Below are 1,109 nucleotides of genomic sequence, written 5' to 3' on the forward strand. Positions count from 1 at the left end.
CCTTGCTCATCTCAAGCCACGAGCTGGACTTGTTTATCATTTCTAAGGGATACCTAAGTGGGTCATGGAAGATGACCTGTCCCCATTGTATGCAGTGCCCTTATCTTCTCCCAATTATTAGGGTCAATGTCAGGAAGGAGATTTGTGATTTGGTGCCAAAAGTGACTGGGCACTAGCCATGAATTAAAATTTAATTTGTTGTCCTCTGGTGAAGGTGCAATCTGGGAGCCAAGAACTAAACCTGTAGAACCCAGAATTATGAGGATAAAAGTACGAATTCTTCCAGTGGGTCACTGGGAGTGATGACTCCTATTCCTACTCCTTAGTTCCCAAACCTCTATATCTCCTTTATAATGGTTGTTGATATAGGATATATAATGTTTTCTGGTGGGTAACACCCCATCCTCTCAAGGTATCATCTACAAGCTGAAACGTTAGTTGTGCTTTCAACACACCATTTCATCATTTTACAATGATGTGGTATGTAATAACATCCCAGCTATGTGCCCAATGTTGGACTCCTTTGGCCACAAAGTGGATCTCTGGGTCCATTTCAAGTTATATATAATCCTGTCTCAGCGCTCTTGACTAGTGGAGTTGTCTGAGATCCTCCAGAAAAGAAAGGTAAACCCATATCCATAATGTGCTGATTGCAACTGAGAGGCATCATTGCCCCATGAAGTCTGAAATGACTCACTGTAGTCAACTTGTCCCCAAGTCACCTGTCGATTCTCTTGAATGGTCATATATTGGGACTTGCCATTGATCTCTGTTTAGCATGATCAATAGCCAAATCAGCCTTAGTGAGTTGGTGACTATGCTGTTATGCCTACGTAAAACCTCAACCCTGTCATTGTGGTAGGGTTGCCAAATTAAGAAAATGAAAAGTCAAGATATCGATCAATTTTGAATTTTAGAAAAATAACACATAAATACTAGCATAAGAATGCTTTATTTGAGGTTACACTGTGCCCCAAACTCAGGTTAGGTTGCTCCTTGACAGCCAGGTGATGAGTGATCCCAGAACACCATCTTTTTTTTTTTTTTGGAGTGTAATTGCTTTACAATATTGTGTTAGTGTCTACTGTACAGCAAAGTGAATCAGGGAC

Source organism: Bison bison, unplaced genomic scaffold (genome assembly GCF_000754665.1).
Source record: "Bison bison bison isolate TAMUID 2011002044 unplaced genomic scaffold, Bison_UMD1.0 scf7180017864366, whole genome shotgun sequence".
Classification (NCBI taxonomy): Eukaryota; Metazoa; Chordata; class Mammalia; order Artiodactyla; family Bovidae; genus Bison; species Bison bison.